The sequence below is a fragment of the Lactuca virosa genome, chromosome 8 (genome assembly GCF_052849685.1).
Source record: "Lactuca virosa cultivar CGN04683 chromosome 8, Lactuca_virosa_CGN04683_v6, whole genome shotgun sequence".
In the NCBI taxonomy this organism is placed as follows: Eukaryota; Viridiplantae; Streptophyta; class Magnoliopsida; order Asterales; family Asteraceae; genus Lactuca; species Lactuca virosa.
In genome coordinates, this window is record NC_136433.1 from 149,452,391 (window position 1) to 149,475,021 (window position 22,631).

Sequence of the window (22,631 nt, forward strand, 5' to 3'; positions counted from 1 at the left end):
GGTATTCTTCTGAGATTGATATCGCACCTAGAAAGCTAGGAATGCTTGATCTGTGCTCCAACTTGAGGAATATTAGTTGATACTTCTGTTAAGGCTTCATCATCTTTCTAATATATGGTTTCATTATTCATAGTTTTTTAGTTCAAAATTTGTCAAGGCTTCTGTCATCTTTTATCTCAGAAATGTCTATTTGTATGATACACTTGAAATTAATCAAGGCACACAACACACTCATCGTACAAAGAGAATTATCTTTACAATTACTTTGAAAGTGGAAAAGAAGTCGGATGAAGAAACATGTGGTCTTCCTACCAAGACAAGAATTACTGTAGAAGTCATGATCATGTAATGGCATGAACGCTTAAGCTGAGTAAATACATGAAGCATGTCCTTCTAGAAAGCATATCTTTCAAGCTTAGAGCTTTGTGGTGTAAGTATATATAAGCTCCATACTAGAAGAGATCATAGCTTCTTTGAAGAACAAAACGATGCAGCAGGAGCATTGCAGGAGTAACAACTTTTCAACCAGAAGTTCACGCATATCTCTATGGTGTGATAATCGAAAAGAGACTTCTTCCAGCAAACATCTGAAAGCAAATTCGAACTGGAATATCATGAAGATTACTACAAGAAGAACCAACCCCAACGTATTCCACTTTTTAGTTATTTTTTTGATGGTTTGACTTTGAACCTTAAATAGTATGCTCAAAATGATCAGCCGGGGGTGCAGAATGAGCGATTCTTCGTTTGCTTGCTTCTCCATTAATGTTCAGTTTCTAGTTTTGTTTGTTGCTTGCCTTTTGAAAGGTTTTGCTTTATATATAGAGATAATCTTGATCCTCAACATTGGTAATACTAGAAGCGAGTTGTATGTAGGAGTTGCTTTCTATAAAAGTATGATTATTACAATGCTTTAGGTAAGAACTTCTTGGTGCACATTGACTTGGTCCTAAGGGACAACAGGACAAGTTGTTATCAGCACAAGATTCCCATTTTCTCTATCAACAAGTAAAGCTTACTGTGTGTCTGTGTCCTTACTTCGATCAATGAAAGACTTAAGATAGTGACCTCGGACTGGTTTCAGCTTAGTGATCTCAGTTGTTTCAAGGAGTACGTAAAAACATGAATCACCTCACGATCAATGCAATCTCTAAATTCGTCTAAAGGAGGTGGTGATTCTAGATTAAAAGGTTACTAAGTTTAGACTTATGTTGCTCTAAGATTTACAGTTTGTTGCTTGTATGCATGAGTTTTACATTTTCACTTGGCTTCAGTTAACATGTTTGTAAGATTAAATGATGCCTTACGAATACATTGAAAGAATGTTGATTATTCCAATGGTGGATAGGTCAAAAACAACCCGTGGAGATCTTGCATTTAGCTTAGTGTGTCTTTTGAGTTGAGAGTTGAGACTCGAGACTGCTATCAGTATTTCTTAGATTCGGCCGCCCTGCATCTTTTTAATTTGTCCATGTTTTCAAGATTAGAACACTATTTGTTATTTGCTGACGTACAATAGACAAACTTACAATTGATACAATATAATGGATTATCTAGGAAACGTCCTCCAAATAGTATATGCACCTCTAGTTGCTTATATCTATGTTTAAGTTTTGAAAATAAAATTCATGAGGATAGTGATGTCGAAACCAATATACTCCGGTTTTAACAAAACAACCTTTGATGTATCTGAATGACCCTCCAATTAGAACTCCATGAAAGAATTAAATATGACTTTGTTTAAAGGGATAATCGCGATTACAAATGCGAGTTCAATCTTTTTATAACCAACTTTTGAGACATTCGCAAAAATGACAACAATTTTCGAAATTAGTATATTTCAGATTTGTTTTGGACTAACTTTACGTTCCATTAATCATCAAACATATTTTTTCCGACAAAAAAGAAACTTTCGGATTTCGGAAAAAGCACTTCATACGAAAAAACAATTCCGATATTTTAAGAACATATCCGAAAGAAGAATAAATCCAAAATTATGAGAAAATGCTTTATTTTGTTTTGAGAAAACTGCAATAAAGTCCCTACATATTGGCCTCATAATTGATTTAGTCCCTTTACTTTTTTTTATTCAATTAAGTCTCAAATACCGGTAATCGTATTCAATTTAACCCTTTGACTCGATCAACAGGTCATCCAACTTTCAAAAATTACATTTTTGGCCCAGATTTTAAAATTTATTACAAATTTGGTCCAAAATTTACACTTTTGGCCCAGATTTTAAATTTTGTTACAAAGTTGGTCCAAACTTTACTCTTTTTGCCCAAATTTTAGAATTTTATTATGAATTCATCCTAACTTTAGTTTTTTTACAACATTTTTTCTCAAAGAATTGTTTCTAATATGTTTTTTCTTTATAAAATCATATTTATTCAAAAAAAACGTATTTTCACATAAAAATCTTATATTTTCTATATAAAAAAAAATTTTAAAAAGTTTTTGTATATGAAATATCTAGTTATAAAAATAGGTATTTATTAAGTATATAAATATATACAAATCCGTTTTTATAAAAAAAATGTAAACAAAAACATATTTTACAAAAAAAAATGTATACAAACACATATTATATAAAAAATTATTCAAACACGTTTTTATAAAATGTATACAAACACGATTTTATAAAATGTATACAAACACGTATTATATAAAAAAATTATTCAAACACGCTTTTATAAAAAAAAATATAAACAAACACGGTTTAATAAAAAAAAATATAGACACACACCTATTTGTGTGTGTGTGTATATATATATATATATATATATATATATATATATATATATATATATAAAGGTGATATGTGTTTGTATACATTTTTTTTGTAAAATACGTATTTGTATACATTTTTTTATCAAAACGGATTTGTATATATTTATATATTTAATAAATACATATTTTTATAACTAGATATTTCATATACAAAAAACTTTTTAAATTTTTTTTATATAGCAAATATAAGATTTTTATGTGAAAATACGTTTTTTTGTATAAATATGATTTTATAAAGAAAAAACATAATAGAAACAATTTTTTGAGAAAAAAAGTTGTAAAAAAAACTAAAGTTTGGATGAATTCATAATAAAATTCTAAAATTTGGGCAAAAGGGGTAAAGTATGGACCAAATTTGTAACAAAATTTAATATCTTGGCCAAAAGTGTAAATTTTGGACCAAATTTGTAATAAATTTTGAAATCTGTGCCAAAAATGTAATTTTTGAAAGTTGAATGACCTGTTGACCGGGTCAAAGGGTTAAATTGAATACGATTACCGGTATTTGGGACTTAATTGAATAAAAAAAAATATAGTGACTAAATCGATTATGAGGTCAATATGTAAGGACTTTATTATAGTTTTCCCTTTTGTTTTTTCTAAAATAACAAAAAGTTAAAGAAACATGATGAAAACTAACAAGATTTAACCGGTAAAAAGAATTTTCTAAAAAGTAGCCTATATTTTTGGATTTTAGATTTTAACCATAATGTTTTCATATTGACAAGTTTGGTCCCTATTTATCCCTTTAATTTACAAAAAATGTCATTGTGTATCTTTTTTTTATGTTTGAGTTTTAGACTTTGATCATAACACTCTCGTATGTTGGCAAGTTTGGTCCCTATATAGAAAATAAATTACAAAAACTCTTCCATAATTTATAGAATAGGTCCCTATGCATTTTTTTACAGAAATAGTTCATATGTTTAAATAGTATACTCTTTGGTCCATGTGTTTAAAAAAATTATAAAATGGTCATTACTAATAGATATAGATTATGTCCCCCACAAAACGGACATAAGTAGACTCCTGACTTGCATCCTCCACAAAACGGGAAAAAGACAATTTCTAGTTTAAAATATTTATGAAGTTGTGACTTACTCTAGCTAATTTGTCATTTTCTAATAATAATAGAAACCATAATTCTAGTAAGAGAATTACAATTTGGAAATGGAATTGTATAAGAAGAGTTAGATACCCAAACATGAATAAGACATGTATGGTAATAAAATGAGTTAAATTAAAAAAGATATTATTATTATTATTATTATTATTATTATTATTATTATGAATTTCACAAGAAGTAATTAAGGACCGAAGTTACAAAATAATATTATATAACTAAAAAAGTATAAAGAATCAACCTTTGGGTGCTATAAATACTAACGTTTATCTAATCAAAATATATCACTATAAGGAATACAAGCTTTAACGACACCACTATTAGTGGAGACAAAGTATTAGCGGCGATACTGATAGATGTCATTTTATACATCTTTAATGGTAGTTTTTATTAGCATTTTGCATCATATTTTATGCATTTGTGTGTGTATTAGTTTAAATAATGTTCAATTCGTATTTATCGCTTGAATTCATGTACTATTCATATTTTTATGTCATTTTCAGATATTTTGAGTGGAGCGGTACTTTGGAAGGAGCTTGGATGCATATTTAGAGCTTAATGGAGCTAAAATACTTGAGGACACTAGAATCTGGGTTCAATTTGCTAAAACTAAAGAGTTCGCGTCCGAAACGCACCTTTTATGAAAAATGCAATCGTTTTTTTTCACCATGTAATTGTGCTTTTGATTATGTTTTACCTTCACAACTTTTCCAGGCTAAAAATCAACTTTCAGGAATTCGAAGACTTTACACGATCGAGCTTTTCCATAAAACACGATCGTATTTTTGGGTTTTTTGTCAGATATAGCAACGTACTTCATTAAACAAAGTTTTAGAGAGATTAAGGCAAAAACACGATCGTGTTTTTGCCTAAACCACGTTCGTGTTTTTCACTTGTTCGCATCTTATGTTGTTGGCTTCTGTATAAAGGCTCCCTATCTGTTCAGTTTAAACCCTAAACGTTCCCAGACGACGAAAAACGATTTTTGGAGGCGATTTCTGCACTTTTTCATCACTTTCTGAATATCTGAAGGCAATGGATCATCTTATTCATCTAGTTTAGTAAGATTAGTCGTTTAATTTCTCTTTCCATTGTTCTAGATCAAATTTTAGCAATGTGTGGCTAAACCCTAGATTTCAGTTCTGCAAAGATCAATACTTTTCACGTAATCAATCATTGGACTTGGTTTTTGATTTGTGATTATATCTAGTTATTTCAGTTTTGCGCTTAATGAATGTTTTATTTGAGTTCTTTTTAGCCTGATCGCCTAATTTAGGAATTAAATCACTCTAGTTAATCAGTTGTTGAAATCCGTAATTGTTTTAATAAATTGGTAATAAGTAACAAGTAACAGATCAATTCTGAATTGGAATTTGACTCTGTTATAAACCGAAATTTCACATTCTTATGCTTCCGGGCTTGTGAGAAATATTGAATATTGTTGGGAATTTTACACAAATCATAATCTTGCTTTTCTAACTTCATTAAGAGCTTGTTTAACTAGGTTAGTAAAATGTTAGGATTAACTGAAGAACTTGTTTTCGTTAATTAACTAGGTAAAAGAGAACGTACTAGAGATTGTTAGTTGTTCTTAGTACCAACTTAAATAGAACACATTTTGAAGAACCAAATTTGTGTTGATTGCATGATTAGGAAAATCGTAGCAGAACTGAATTTGCTTTTTATTAATGAATTTTATTTACTTTATTTCACTTTTGTTTTACTTCAATTAATAAACAAAAATCTCCCTTTTCATATTTACTGTTTTTTAGTAGTATGTGCCTTACGCAAAGAGACATTAAATTTTAGGTTGTGTCCCTATGGATTCGACCCTGCTTCCAGGTGCTATTATCTAGTGCATTCAAACAGTGATATTTTATTTGTTTAAGACGCCCGCGACAACGTTTTAACAGATACCAAGCAAACGCATTGCGCGACGCCGCTAATAGTCCAATCGTCGTTCATAGAGGTGCTGCTAATGCTAATGGTTATGATCTGTGTGCTATGTCATCCATGGTTAATCCATGTTGTTGCAAGGTTAGAGCGATCCAACGACTAGGGTTTAACCACATATTTAGGGCGTCGCCACTGAAGTGAGAAAGAGGTGGTGGCAAGTTTTTTCTGCAATAAACATTGTTATCGTCGCTAATTATCTAAAGCAAAAACACCTTTTACAGCTTCACTTCTCATTTTATCAATCAATTGAAATCCAAACCACCGGCAACGAATGATCAAACACCAGCAAAGGTTTGAGTTTCTCCTCCTTCCTTTCTCTTTATCGTTATCTTCTCCCCTATGACCAAGATTCTTAGTTTGATTGGTCGGTGATTTCAAGGCGCCGCCATCACCACTGCCTTCTCCATGGAGTTGGTCCAACACTGTTGGAGTACCATCACCATAGAAACGCTTTCGGAGTACCACCACCATAACACCATCAGTGATTTCCTGGGTAACACCACCACTACTTCCTTCTTGTCGAAGACCGGCCTCCATCTTTCGTCAGAACAAATCATCCTCCAACTTGCTTCTATTGCGCCGACGACCACCATAACCACATGTTTTTTCTTTCTTAACATTTACAATGAATGTATGTATATATGTGTATTATATATGTGTATATGTTGTGAATCTATGTATATGTGTGTAATATCTACATGTATATTTAATATACATATACATATATAATGTGTGTGTGTGTGTGTATATATATATATATATATATATATATATAATGTATAATGTATGTATATGTGTGTATTATCCTCAGAAATGGCGCCAAAACTTGGTGGGATGTCAAACCACCAAGCAAATTACACCCTTTTGCTTGCAAATAAAATGTAATATAATGGTAAAATAGGATCAAATCCACGGGGAAATTATTGTATTCAATTATCAATGCAATCCAAATGAACAAGTGGAATAACACTAAACAACTAAAACCATTGTGATTTGTTTGAAAACTAAAAGAATTGAAAACACTAAAAGACTTGCAATTAAGCAATATGCTCGAATATGACAGAGAATTAGTCAATTAAGGCAATTCACCACCATGAATACTTTTTTGTTTATCATTAGAATTCAATATGTAAGATTATTATTTAACTCGACTTGGTTCTAGCAATCATGAAACATGATATACCAAAATTTCTCAAATGTAGTACGGAGGCTGGGAAGCTCACAACACGCCTTCTTAATCAAAGTCAAGGATCCAATTGAATTGATTGAATCCAAGAAAAATTATTAGCCTTAAGAATGAAGGAATTCCCAATTTCTGGAGGATGTCAATGCTTACACAACCATAAAGGAGTTATGACCCATAAGCTAGAGATGATTTCTTATCATAAAGGTCTTGTTCTATATCAATTCAATGATATATTACTTAATCAAAGAATAATACTAACAACTGCTCATCAAATACCAAGCTCATGAACAAAAGTATCAAACAAGCATAAGAATGAATAACTAGGAATCATTAACATAAGCTAAATAACAAACAAACATGAATCCTTCAAAACTCACAAATATTCAAGGGTTTTTAGCCTAAGTCAACAAAAATAAAGTACCTAGCCACTCATGGCAAAAAAAATGATCACAAATGTGTTTAAACATCAAAGATTAAGAGAATACTAGAAGAATGAGATGATGAATGCTTTTCTCCTCCAAAACCACCGAAAACTACTCCAATGGTGTCAAAACTCGATCTAGGGTCTGCAAGGCCTAACCCCAAGGTAAATGATGAGCCAAATGACCAAAATGTCCCCAGAAAAGGTAGTTACATTGGTACCCATGCATATTTGCGCGATTGAGCACCTCACCTACGTATAAGATGCTGAAATGTCATTGATTGATTCTTCCACCACTTCATTTCACTACATAAGATTCATTTGGTCCCCTTTACACCCCTGATGATTCAAATATGGACCAATCATCTTCTAGCATCTAAATAGATAGTCCAAGCCAATATTCAAGAGTTCATGATTCATCTAATTCTTCTACACATTAAGCCCAATAACTCCAAAATGGATCCGAAATAGCCCAATAACTCCTTAAAGGTCCACCAAGCCCAACAACTCAACAACAAGATAATCTGCGACCGCACTGAGGCTCCAAATACTTGCAAAATACCTCATTCAAAAGAAAAAATAACTCGATATAATTCAAGATAAAGAAAAAATAAAATATGCAATGCAAAAATAACAAAAAGAACTATAAATGCTAAAATAAACTAAATAAAAGAAGTAAATAAACAAATTATCAATATGTGTATTAACTTTTATTCAAATGGAAATTTATGTATGTATATATGTATTATGTGTATTTGTATGCAAATTATAGGGATCTATGTGCATAATGTATGTGTATGTGTGTATAATGTATGTATATGTGTGTATAATATATGTTTATGTGTGTATACTGCTTGCATATGTGTTTATTCCTATGTAATGTGTATATCTTAATTATAATATTTTAGGCTATGGCGTTTATTTGGATCGCTTTTCTGTATACCATGGCTAATGTGATGAAAGATCATGAACATGGGGGTGATGGACATGAGGATCCACCACCTTTATTCGGTAGAGGTCATGGTCAACATGAGGAGGGATGCTAAGTCTTATTACTATTTATTGTTTACTATATTTATTCAGATATTGTAAACTATCGTTACTAATAATTTTTAATTATATTTCCAGTTGTTCCACTAAAGAAAACGAGAGGAATGGTAAAAAAACCTTAAGCTCTCAAAGGAGCTATTGAAAAATAAAGGGAATCCTTTAGATTTGGAGTTTAATAGGGATCTTACATTTGACCTAGAAGGATCACCAAAAAATATGTTTGTTTGCGAGATAAGGAAGCATATGTGCCAAAATGTCTCTTTCGATAAAAAAGTTGGAAAAACGTTACCCCCGCCATAAAGGATGCCACATTCAACCATACATATGTAAGTTATTTATATAAACATATTTTATATGTTTAAGTATAACTTTTTTATGTAATTAATGTTTTTGTATTTGTAGACAAAGTTCTGGATCGGGTTTCCTTGGATCCACGTAGTTCTAAGTTGTTGGAGGGCCTTGAGGCATCTCTAAAAAAACGTTATACATACCATAAAAGTGATGTGAAAAAATATTTTGAAAAAGTCGAAGGGTATGATGATATCCCGAGAGAAATAGCCAACCCTCGAAGGTATGACTTCTAATAACTGAGAGAAAGCATTGGAGTATTTCCAAACAGACAGACATAAAAAAGCTTCGGAGGCAAACAAGATAGTTCGTGCACACAAATATACTCAAACCATGGGGGGACAATCTTGTACAACAATGATTGTTATAAAAAGATAGGTTACGATATATGTAATCGTTTATTTAAAATATAATCTAATTTTTAATGTTAAACAGAACAAGTGTAGAGTAAATGTATTCTATAATGCTTATACCGATAAGAACAAGGTATGTGACACTCCTTTAGCCGATGAGCATTATGTAAGTATGTAATTATAGTTATATCATATAAGTGTTTGTTTATACTATAATGTTAATTATTTTTGGAAAATACAACCCAAGTTAGTATGGGAGCTCAAAGATAATGTTCTTCGAAGATTAAGCCTTGAGTTTTTTCTTTGAGCTCCGTTTCTACTGTGTTTCACCGTTAATACTAGTGTCGCCGCATGCACGTTATTAGCGGCGACACTAGTATAACGGTGACACACAGTATTAGCGACGATAACTCAAAGCTTAACCTACACACCGTCAATAGTGTGTGTCTCCATTAATACTAATGTCACTACCCACAAAGTAGATCCAAATGATACTCACTATGAAAGATTCAACTTGATCAACACATTTTCAGATGCATATCATATCATGTGTCCCTTATTCGAATATCTAAATTAATTTATTTTCTTTTCAAATGTAGGGTATTTTTGATGTTTGAATAGAAAATATAGAATATTGTTGGAACTTTGGTCTCCAAATTAACACATGAGGCTTGTCCAACATTAGAAGAAGTGGAAACATTTTCCCACTTACTTTATTAAATGGATTAATTAATGAGTCAAACATATTGGTTTGGGTTGTGTTGTACTAGTCATATGAGGCTAGAAGACAGCTTGAATTTAATATATATTAATGGTTTACGATATGGCTTTTACGTTTTTCTTAACTAAATAATATATTTTTATTATAAATTCAGAATAAATTTTATTTACTAAATTCTATTAATTAAGGAATTAACTGTTTGACGGCTTTTAGCAGTTATTTTCGGTTGGTGGTTTGCAACCACCATCAAAGCCTATAAATGAAGATTGACATAATTTGAGGGCCAAGAAACAAACATACATTCTCTTCAAAATTGTTTTTTTAATACAAATGGGAGCATTGCGATTTTCATAGATTCAAGACCTTTTTGAATTGATTGTTGTGTTTTCTAGATAGATCACTATCATATAAATGTTTGTCTTAGAACACTACAATTCACATACATCAATCTACATATTTTTGTGTTTCACTCGCTATAAATCTATAAGTACATATTTTTATTTGTGACTGTTTCATATATATATATATATATATATATATATATATATATATATATATATATAATTTCGATATTAGTTTGTTTTTGTTTGTTAATTTCGAGTTTGAATATTTTTATCATAACATTTATATATTAAAGTATGACCAAACTATGGGTTAGTCCAAAATGAAATACAAATTAGGATTTTTCTTGGTTGAATTGAACGTTTGGAAATCATGTAGGAAGATTGCTCCAATCGGTTGTATAGTGAATTATACATCTTTACGTGGCCAAATCATCTTCACTCCCTTGAAACTATAGGAATGTGGATAATAAATTGTCACCAAGTTTGTGAATCATCTTTGGTATAAACATACAATCATTAAGAATAAGATGAAAAAGAAAATCCTTTGATTAGTTTTTATTTGGAGATATTCACAAAATTGACTACAAGTTCCTAAGGATTATATAAGACAAAACTATAAATTTGGTCCCGTGGTATTTAAAAACCTTTGGATAGGGTCCAAAAGTTTTTCAACTTGCATGAAAGGTCCAAAATCAAAATGTTTATGTGTTTTTGGTCCAAAAAAACTTGAAAAGACCATTATAACCTTTTAATTTTTGTAGATTTTTTTATTCTTCTTTGATTTGTTTCCTTAGTATTTGGAGAATTTTTTAAATATAAAAGAAAAAAAATGGTCAACTCTCTCTCTCTCTCTCTCTCTCACATAAAAAAAAGAGGTCGGCTTCATCACATCCATTCCCGTCATGAAGCCCTAAATCCTAATGGATTCAACAATCTAAAACTTCATCCCAGCAAATCCTACCTTCGACGCCACCAACACCGCTCAGAATTTCTTCATCTTCATCACCTTCATATCTTGATGTTTTCCCACACTGACCACCGTAGCATCACCACCAGTCACGACCTCCCAGTCCACTCAGTCGTCAATGAAGTCGAAGAAGGCGAAATTGCTTTCATCTCTAGTGTCCCCCATGATGCTACACCCTCTTCTCTCCCAATCACCCTTAGAAATAATGATGTTGTACTCTATGAATTTGAAGAATATAGTATGAGATGTATTTACAGATAAACATATTACAAAGTGTAAGGAGTTGGGAATATTACTCGATGAAGATGATTAGGGGACTTTGCTTCAGATCTTCACGAAGCCTATGGGTGACAAGTATGCCCTTGTTCATCAATGCTCTTGAACTCATTCAATTTTCTTGAAAACATTATCAACAGATTCAATAATACCTAACCCTAACTTACTACCGATCAATCCCCAAAATTTATGATCATTTTTCGAAAATATCTGAGCAGGACAATGATATTCATTAGGGCTGGCAAAATTGTACCACGGAAAACCAACCAACGTGTTACCAACCGAACCAATAAACTTGGTAGCCAATATATTTGGTAGCCAACATGTTTGGTTGGTAGTACCGTACCAATTGATCAATGTTGGTACGGTAATGGTACAAAAATTTGAATACCATGGTAATACCGTACCAACCAATTTATTATATATATATATATATATATATAAATGAAATCGTATATTTCAACTATTAATTGTGTTTAGTGTTTACAATTTTAATAACATTATATTAGTCATTTGATTGTATTAGTCGATAGTTATTACCACGTTAAAACACAAAATTAAAACGTTACTTTAGTATAATTCTTTTGTAAACAAAAAGAACTACGTAACTAATTTCTATACTAAACATTAAAATCCCGACGTCTTTATTTTAGTAGAATTCTTTTGTAAACAAAAAGAACTACGTAACTAATTTCTATACTAAACATCAAAATCCTGATGTCTTTGCTTATTTTTAAATGTTACAATAGAAAATTAAAAGAAGTTGGTATATACCATTACCAATTTGTACCAACCAAACATGTTGGTAGCCAAATAAATTGATACCAAGTATACTTGGTACGGTACCGGTAGAAATTTTTTTATACCAATTATAGTTGGTACGGTACATGGTTTAGAGAAAAATGAATTAGTACCGTACCAATTCCACCCCTAATATTCATCGAGATAATTTAGAGGGTTGGGTGTGTGCTGAAAGATGATAAAGGCAAGGTGCATCATAAGGTATGGTGTGGAGGATTTGGCAAGAGGAACTTATCTGAATTCTTCAAAGAGAGAGAGAGAGAGAGAGAGAGAGAGAGAGAGAGAGAGAGAGAGAGAGAGAGAGAGAGAGAGAGAGAGAGAGAACTAAAGCTCTAGAATTAAAGGTGGGGTGTGTGCATTTTTGATCTCAATAACATTAGTTTGGTTTTTGAAGCTGGGCAAAAAAATCTTAAGAACCTAATTTTTTGGGGACTCCTTGTGTGTGTAATCTAGTAGCAAAGTAAAAAACAATCTGGGTTTTTTTTCCCTGATTTGCATATGATAGATGTGGAAGAAGAAAAAGAAGAAGAAGAGAAACAGAAAGGGAAAGGGAAAGATTGTGTTTGTGTATGTGTGTGTGAGAGAGAGAGAGTACGGTGGGGATGGGTGGTTGCTCCAATTTTTTTTGTTTTTTTTTTAAATTAAAATAACATTAAAGTAATTATAGAAAAAGAAAAAAGAAATTAAAAGGGCATAGCCGTCTTTTCAAATTTTTTTGGACAAAAAACACAAAAACATTTTGATTTTGGACCATCCATGCAAGTTGAAAAGCTTTTGGACCATATGCAAAGGTTTTTAAATACCGCAGAGAACAAATTTGTAGTTTTGTCATTATATAATATAACCACCTTAAACCAACTCGGCCATATCAACTTTGATGTTAATAGCTTCTTTGATATATATATATATATATATATATATATATCAAAGAAGCTATTAACATCAAAGTTGATATGGCCGAGTTGGTCTAAGGCGCCAGATTAAGGTTCTGGTCCGAAAGGGCGTGGGTTCAAATCCCACTGTCAACAATTCATTTTTTTTTATTTTGAGCTTAAGGGCGTGGGTTCAAATCCCAATGCCAACATTTTTTTCTTCTTCTTTTCATTTTGGAGCTTAGTTAATCAGTTTTGTAAGAACTCACTTAGTTTTGCAATATAAAATAGTAATAAAGCTATATTAGTAATTGTACTTTAATACGTTAACAATCAATTTTGTCACAAAGATCGTAAGCAATAGTAATAATTGTACATTAGAAAGTCACCTTCAGCCATTGAAAACCCAATTTTTATCACAAATAGGATGCCAAAAATACGCTCTTTGTAACAAGATCTTAATAACCGTAATCAAAAGTCAGTTTACAACTTGTTAAACACAGGAACATCATAACAAGTGTAGGTTGCAACTTTCATTGTAATCAAAACTCAGTTTACCACATTGATAAATATTTTATAACACTTATTGTCCCCAGAAAATAAACATATGGAAACTTTTCCACTATCCCCCATGTAAAGTAGAAATAAACACTACAACATCCTTATTTTCCAAAGTTGTATCAAGTTGGTCACTCAATTCCCAATCATAGCCGTTCACTAGAACAAGAACTCCAGGTCGTATGCACACCATAAATAATCAAATTGTAAAAATGTTCGATTTTTGGATCCTAAAAAAATCAGGAAAATTGTGGGAACTTACACATTGACTTCCTTCATAAACATTTCAGGCTCTCTTTGATTAAATTTGAGCGAACCCAAGCAAGCAAGTGCTTCATGGTTAACTAAAAACCACAAGTAAGAATGATCATAGATCAAATTTGATCATAACGGTGAAGATTTGTGTACTTGTATTAGATAAGGTTTGGTTTGTGCAAACTTAAGGATGCAGGTAAGTGATTTCGAGTGCCAAAGTTTTTATAATTCTCTCCCATTTGATACAGGTTTCGCTCTCAAAATTTCTGCTGCAAAATAACTCGGGATAATGACCCCGCATCTCCCCCTCCGGTTCCCATTTCCCGAGTTCTACTTAAGGAGGAATATGGATGGATATGGAGGGAAGGTGAGGGATGTCGAAGGAAAATTGTGTTCTCGAGTTTAACTGAAGGAAGGAAAGTGAGGGGAAGGAAATGATTTCGTAGCCACATTTTCCTTCAAAATTGGGCAGATTCTGAAAGAAAGCGAGGGAAAGCAAAATCTTTTAGTTTTCATTTCCTTTCCCTCCTAACTCGAGAATAAAAAAATTAAAATTTTTCTTTCATTTCCTTCGAACTCGGGAACACGGAATAAGGAAAATTTTCCTTCCCTTCCTTTTCTTTCTTTCAATATTTTCATTCCATTTCCTATATTGAATTTAAAAAAAAAAAAAAACTCAGGAACAAGGCGTTATGGTACCGACACTGAACCTTTACCAAACCAACCACCTTATTGCGCAATCTCTTTGTCTTTCTATCCACGATTGCAATCGGCCTCTCCACATAGTTCAGACGCTTATCCACTTGAATATCATCCAAGGTACCACAAATGTGTCGTTTGCAAATGCACTTTATCAACTGAGAAACATGAAAAATAATATGGATCTGACTACGTTCCTCAGGCAGATACAAACCGATAGGGAACCTTACCTACCTGAGCAATCACTTTGAAAGGTCCAATAATCCCAAGGGCCAGTTTTCCCCACTTCCAGAACCGAATGACACATTTCCAAGGTGACACATTCAGAAGCACGATATGCACAACTATTCCGACGAATCTATGCAATCTACAATCTTTCTCTCACCCGTTGAATTATCTCGGTGGTCTTGAGCACCACATCCGTGCCCCCATAACTATTTGTCTGACCTCACCCCAACAAGCCAGGGTCCTACACTTCCTCCTGTAAAGCAACTCGAAAGGAGGCATACTAATACTGACATGAAATATGTTGTTGTAAGAGAACTCTGTCAATGGTACATACGAATCCCAACTCCTACTGAAATCAAGAACATAAATCCTCAACATATCTTCCCGTCATCTCACTTTGTCGATCTGTCTAAGGATGGTACGTCGTACTGAAATGCAACCGTGTGCTCAAATCATTATGAAATCTCTTCCAAAATTTGGAAGTAAAAGAGGCATGTCAATCAGAAACTACCGACACCAGAATGTCATTCCTGGAGACCACCTATCTAGCATAAATATCCACAAGCTTCTCCGCAAAGGATATCCCATGAATATGCACAAAGTGGACACTCTTGGTCAACCTATCAACTACCACTAAATAATGTCAACACCACGAGGAGTCTTCGGTAGTTTGACGATGAAATCTATCAAAATCTGGTCCCACTTCCACATCGGGATATTCCAAAGACTGGAACTTGCCATGGGGTCTCTGATTCTCGGCCTTGACCTTCTGACAAGTCAAACACCGCTCAACATACTAAGTTATATCCTCCTCATGTAGGGCCACTAGTAGCTATGTCTGAAATATTAGTACATCTTCGTCGTACCAAGGTGAACCGAAAACTTGGATATGTACGCCTCATCTATCAATACCATTCAGGCCCCACCAAAATATGGAACCCAAACTCTACCATGCAGAGTCAACAACCCACGACTGTTAATGTCAAAAGCAAAAATCTGGCACACGATCCTCTCGCTCTTCCGATTCTCCTCCTTGACAGTATTGGTATGTGCCCCTCTAATCAATCCAATAGTGGTGAAACGATACTCATCCTCAAACATAAATCCCGAATAGGTGAACTAGTCATTTTCAGACTCAATTTGTCGGCTGCCATGTTAGCCTTTCCCAACTGATACAAAATCTTGCAATTATAACCATTCAATATATCAAGCCATCTACGCTGACTCATATTTAGATTTGGATGGTCCATCAAATATCTCAAACACTTATGGTCTATATATATGGTACACCGGACCCCATACAAGTAGTGATACACAATCTTGAGGGAAAAACCACTACCCTCAACTCCAAGTCGTGCGCATGATAGTTTGCTTCACAAGGCTTCAACTGCCTCGAAGCGTACACAATCACATGACCATTTTCCATAAGCATGACTCCCAAAACCAAAATTGAAGCATCATCGTAAACCAAAAAATCATCAACATCCTCGGGAAGAGTCAATACTGGTGCCTCACATAATTTATGCCTTAGGATCTCAAACGTTGCCTACCGCTCATGCCTCTATTAAACAGTAACACTCTTCTTCGCCAAACGGGTCATTGGTACTACTATCTATGAAAAATCCTAGTTGAATCTCCGATAATAACCAACACACCCAAGGAAACTCTGAATCTATGATGGAGACCTCAGAACCTCCTACTACATCATTGCCTCGATCTTATCCGGGTCTACTAAGATACAATTTTGGTTGATGAGTTTCCCCAAGAACTAAACCTCACACAACCAACACTTGCATTTAAAGAATTTTCCATACAGTCTCTCCTTCCTCAAAACCTCAAGAACCTCGCGCATATGCTCGACATGCAGCTCATTGGTCTTAGAGTAGACCAATATATCATCAATGAACACAATCAAAAACCGGTCAAGCTTCGGTCTACACACCCAGTTCATCAGATTCATGAATGTTGTCGGTGTGTTGGTGAAAACTGAAGTAGGACAACATATAGGAAAATTTTAAAATTGAATAAACGATCATTGAATAATGAGCTGGCAAAGCCTTATCTCCAAGGGCATAATCACTTTACGCGCAGTATGGGCATCTACCCCCACAAAATAAAAATGCATAGTGTTATTTTTTTAAAAAAACAAGACATCCAATTTTCCCTCATAGATGGTGAAGTCTTCATTTCCATAACCAATTATAAAAGAATGAATAACAATAATAAATATGTTCTTACAAAAGTAATTAATCTAAAAAAGCATTAAAAACATAATATTGACATGTTTTCCTTTGTGCTTTCACCGATTTAGAGTCAAATGGTTGAAGAACTTTTTCATTCCAAACATATAACATAACATGCATGCTATATAATTTTATTGGTGTTGCATGCTCCAATTAGTTTTTTTTGTTAATAGTTGGTCATAAACTTGCAAAATCTACAAAAAATCTATCTTTCTGTAACTTTTCTTTGGTAATATATTCTAAAGACAAAAAAGTATAGAGAACAAATGCATTTGACTTAATGAAGCATTTGTCAACTGGATTGCAATGAAAATAACCAACAATTCAAGATAGTTAACAATAAAAATGAGTTAACAAACATTAAGAAAGAATATTTTGTACCTTCTTAATTAGGGTTAGGCATCTAGGTTCTTGAATTTCATCTCAATTGCAAATTGGGGAATTTTTTCCAAAAATTAATCATGAGTAGAGAGACCACCATAGGTGATAACCATAAACATTATTGCACTTTGTTATTATTCGCGTAGCTTGTTTGACTATGGCTTCCCTTTTTCATATTGTAATGTATTCCTCTTCACTTGATTTTGTTGGTGTTTTTGATTTATTACCATCAATCGGAATTTCAACTCCAAGTCTTCGTTTTCTTTCACACCTTTTGATGTTCTTTTTGTGCTTCTATCAAATCCGCTCATTTTGTCATGCTCTTATTGTTGTATTTGATACCACACCCATTTAAAAACGTCTTCAAAATGAGAACCAAAAGAGATCAATCCTACATTGGGACCAGAAGGTCCTCCCCACCAAAGAGCTGTTGTAGTAGTTTTATAATTGACAAAGCATTTTTCATGGTGTGACAATATTATGAGACCACTACTACTCCTAATTATTTCTTCTTCTTTGACTTATTCTACTGCTGCAAAAAATGATCTCTGTAAAATAGTTAGAGTTGAAATGATTCAAATTAACTAGTGGCGTTTGGTGGCGTCAATCTCTACAGTGGGTGGTTGATGAAGGAGATAGTATCGCAGCCAGGTGAAGATGTGCGGGCTGTAGATGGTTGTGTCTAAAGAGAAGAAGGTGGGAGAGAACAGGGTATACATCAGATTAAGCAGGTTTTTAAACAGAGTGACATGGGCCTATATACAAGGGAATTAAAATATGGCAGGGTTGTAGAAATTTATAATATGCACCCTTGAATGGGATAGAGGAATATCCTTTATTATATATGTTGGGTTTTGAGCACTATAACACTCCTATGGTGCACATGCAACCCTAAATTATTTGGATCTATGTTTTCTCTAATTATATATGCATATTTTCAATTTTCCAAAGCATTGTCCTAACTATCATACATTTGAACAATTGAATGATACAACTAGTTATATGACTTACCACTTAGAAGGACTTGTAGTTCTTGACCTTTGAAAGCTTGGGCGCCTCAAGTGTGATGCCTCTATTGGTTCACAAACACCAAAATGCAAGAGGAGGCTTGAGAGAATAGGCTAGTAGCACAAAATCAACTTCACCCTCTTGGAAAGTAAGTGGCAACTGATTTTGGCTCTAGGAGGGGCTTATTTATATTGTTGCACATGCTAGGGTTACACTTGGTAAACCCTAATGACCCATGACTTTCCACATTATCATGCTCCATGGATTTAACCTCCATGGACTATCCATGGATTAGTTTAGCCCATCTACATAATCATGGATCATTGGCCCACATTACAAGAATCATTGATTTACATAATCAATCCCTATATATTTAATTCATCTCTTTTGACCACAAAATTAATTCCAAATTAATTCTTGATCAACACTAATTAAATAATATGATTTCATATTAATATATTATACTTGTATATATTAATAAACCATAAATAACCTTATTCTCAAAATCCATCCTATCAAATTGCACTGGTGAAGGCAACCCAAAAAGGACCATGCTACAATCGGGTCAAGTATATCCCAGTTATAGTTGTGGGCTTAGACACCAAATCCAACAGTCTCCCACTTGGATAAGTCTAATAACTATAACCGCCAATGCGACTTTAGGATCCTACTTAGCAATCGTAAGCTTTCAAAAGCCGCTGTCGAACTCTGACCTAATCAATGACACGTCCTTCAGATAAGGGATCATATACTCCTCTGTCTCAAGATATCTATGCGGACAAACACATGGAACATAGTCATACTTATTGTCCTGCAATTTGTTTCCCGATTTCCGATTCGTCTGACATAGAACATAACTGAACACATCAATTTAGTTCTGACTGGGCCCGACATATAGTCAAAACAGAATCATCGAGGGGCCCAAGATATCACTTTTAATACTCTTAGGATAAAAGGAACAGATAAACTTCGACATTATATGCTTGTACTAACTACTCATCAAATCATGCACAACGACACATTTTATAACATCAAGTTACTGATGTGTTTTCATGCCATCAATGCACAACCAACTCGTAGTCAACAAATCATATATCTTGGTTTGAAGATTATATGATATTATTGTCTCACAATCACTCGTGATAAATTCCATGAAGTGATTCAGGTGAGCACGGGTCGAATCCAATACTCAAATCTTATTTCAGGAGCACTCATGAATGGTGTAGCAAACTTTTTCTATGTGTAACTCCTTAGACAATCTATAAGCCAACTCATGACGGTCTTCTTTCATACTTACTTCCGACATATGATCGACTGTGGATGGTTTGAATAATTTTATTATTCTGGAAGTCAAAACATGCAAAGTGAAACAATAGTAAATAATTGACACAAGACAGTAACTTTACTTATAAATAAAACTCCTTTTATTTAATCATCAAATGTCAATTACAATTTAGCTATTACAAGTTTCGATTTATCTAATTACTAAAACTAATATCGTCTGTTAGCCCAATGCTCCTCGTATGCTGCAAGTGCTTAACCCAGGTCAGTCCCTTTGTAAGGGGATCTGCTGGGTTGTCCTCTGACGATATCCCCTTGATCACGAGGCGTCCTTCTTCTACTTGATGTCTTATGAAGTGGTACTTTCTGTCGATATACATGGATCTACCATGATCTCTCGGTTCCTTGGTTAAGGCAACCACACCTTCATAATCGCAGAAAATCTCCATAGGCTCTTTTATGGATGGAATGACTCCAAGGTCTCCGATGAAGTTTTTCAACCATATCGCCTCCTTCGATGCTTCGCTTGCTGCTATGTACTCTGATTCGCACGTTGAATCAGCTACAGTCTCCTGCTTGGAACTTTTCCATGTCACTGCTCCTCCATTCAAGGTAAACACCCAACCCGACTGAGAGCGGAAATTATCATTATCGGTTTGAAAGCTTGCATCACTATACCCTGTCACTCTCAAGTCATCACTTCCACCGAGGGTAAGGACCCACTCCTTAGTTCTCCGCAGGTACTTAAGAATGTTCTTAACCTGTTGGGTCTAAAATATTGGTTTATACTTTGCTTTTCTTGGAAAATATATTTTTATGTAGTTTTTGTGTATTTGTGTACGGCCGTTATCGTGTGTATAGCCGTACTCGTGTGTACGGCCGTACTCCTGTGTGCGGCCGTACACGGGTGTACGGCTGGTGATTCTGTATATAGGGTGAGGGGTGGATGAGAGTGTACGACCAAGGAGCTTAAGTGTGTGAAACTCAAGGTGTTTTAGAGAGAGAAGAACTAGTATGTGTGTACTATGTGTATGGAGCAGCATTCTATTCATTGAATACATCATAGATTAATCTTATTCTTCCTCTCCTTTTCTTCTATTTTGATCTGGCATCATTCGTTTGATTGGGATTCCTCACCATCAAACGGATCTGATTGATACACAAGCAGATTGGGGACTTACAAGTGGTATCAGAACTTGGATTGTATCAATCAATTTTTCCAGATCTGGAGAGTATTTGACTTTATTTTTAAAGGATTTTTGCGTTTTTGGATAGATCTCTAAAAATTAGGGGGGGTTTGTTCTTTGCGTTTTTCATATCTGGATCGAGTTTTGGAGCAAAAAGTATGAAAAACGTCGTTTTTCTTCGCATCTGTTGAAGGTGTACGGTCGCCGGTGTACGGTCCTCGGTGTACGGCTCGGTGTGCGGTTTTCGGTGTACGGCCGTTCACGGGAGTCCGGCTTCGGAGTTTACGGCTCAGCAGCAGAAGTCCTCGTAGCATCTTATTAAAAAAAAGGGAAGCGATTTTGGCGGTGCCGGGGATCGAACCCGGGTCTCCTCGCTAATCAACCAACGCCTTACCAATTGAGCTACCAAGTCACACGCTTCTTTCCTTCCAAATTTAATTATAAAGACTCGCTGCTGCATCCTAATTTCGCATTTTGACACTTTTAACCCAAAATTCAAATTTCTTTTATTTTTAAATTCTATTTTCTTCCAAAAAATTTAGCTTTTAATTTTTAAATTTCTAAATTGACCTTTGACCTCAAATTTTGACTTTGACTTTTCAAGTTTGACCTTTGACTTTAAACTTTGACTTTCTCATTTAACTTTCAAAATTTCAAATTTAGTTTTTTGGTTTTGACTTTTAAGTTTGATTTTTTAAATTTGATCTTTTAAGGTTGACTTTTGAGTTTTTAGTCAAAGGGCATATTTTAAAAAAAAATGAGTTCCTCAAACATCCCGGTCACTGACGTTTGATGTTCTCAATGTTGTGAAACTACTATTAAATTTCTTCGTGAACAAATTGAGTTACTAAAAGGGGAAAATGAGGACCTAAAGTACAATGGATATCAACTTAGGAAGGCACAAAAACCCCTAAAAGAACAATTAGAGACCAAAACCAAGGACTTCCGAAAACTACAAGAAGAATATAGCAATAAATGTGCAAACTATAGATTTGTGACAGAACAACTTGTTGAGTTAACTGCTGAACTTGACACATTGAAAAATAAGTTTGGAAATGCAGATTTTAATTTCAAAAAATTTGATGTGTCAAGTGAAGTAGTTGCGTCAATGATGGAAAATAATTTGAGATTTAAAAATAACCAGCAAAAGGGTTTAGGGTATGATAAAGTGCCTCCTCCTTTTAATCACACCTATCAGTATAACCCTTTGACTGAAGAAGAGATGGACAGAGAGCCATTTCTTAAATATGAATTTGTGTCAGGAGGTAGTATTAATGTTGAAAATACTAATGTTTCTACTTCCCATGCAGATCAATCTTTAAGTCAATCAAAGCAAGCAGCTGAAGAGAGTGTGTCTGATAATAAAACTGTATCAAAGTCTGATGACTCAAATTTTTTCGATATATTTGATGATATCTTTGATAATTCTGCCGTGGTTGTGCTGAACGATTCTAATGCCTCTACTTCTTGTGCGGGTAAAATAACGGAAGATGAGAACAAGGAGAAAACTATTGAACAAACCAATGTCTCCTTGAACTCTGAATCTGTTGCTTCGAACTCAGTTGCTTTTGATCAACCTGTTG

General features: G+C 33.8%; 1 non-coding gene across 1 annotated transcript; it reads left to right on the forward strand.

Annotated features, from left to right (window-relative positions):
* The first annotated feature begins 13,283 nt into the window (after nt 1-13,283).
* Nucleotides 13,284-13,364, forward strand: TRNAL-AAG (transfer RNA leucine (anticodon AAG)). The gene has a single exon. It is a non-coding gene; the product is annotated as a tRNA-Leu (tRNA).
* The last annotated feature ends 9,267 nt before the right edge of the window (nt 13,365-22,631 follow it).